Genomic DNA, 544 nt, shown 5'->3' on the forward strand with positions numbered 1-544 from the left:
ATGGTTCCTTCTTAGGCCCCCTAATGCTTCCCCTTCCTTCTATGATGCCCCCCCCCCACTTCACGATTCCCCACTTCCCATATAGCGCCCCTCTTTTTCCCCGCAGTGTTTGCCCTTCCCCCACATTGCTCCCCCCCACCATGACGGCACTCCATGTACATATCCGGCCGTGATTGTCTCCTGGAGGGGAATCTTCAGACTTTCAGAAGTTCAAACTTTTAATTTTCACCTTTTTAATTAATCGCGGACTTTTCCTGACTTTCCTCCTGTTTGGCTTGTCATTTATTTCTTGCCATGGTCTCCGGGCGGAGATTAGCTCGGGAAGTCATTCCGCTTGGCTCTGGGGGTCTGACATGTCGCTCTCGTCGTCCAGATAACGGCTTTCAATAAAGCTGTACCTGGGACGCATTAGCGCGCGCGGGCGGATTGATGGGCAGCCCGCCAGGAAGCAACATGGAGGACGCTCACTTAACATGCAGCCTGCCGGTTGCCGGGAGAAGCGCGGACAATTACAGGACATGACAGGGCAGATAAAACATCGCTG

This window comes from Nanorana parkeri, unplaced genomic scaffold, assembly GCF_000935625.1.
Source record: "Nanorana parkeri isolate BGI_ZX_2015 unplaced genomic scaffold, ASM93562v1 scaffold2026, whole genome shotgun sequence".
Lineage (NCBI taxonomy): Eukaryota > Metazoa > Chordata > Amphibia > Anura > Dicroglossidae > Nanorana > Nanorana parkeri.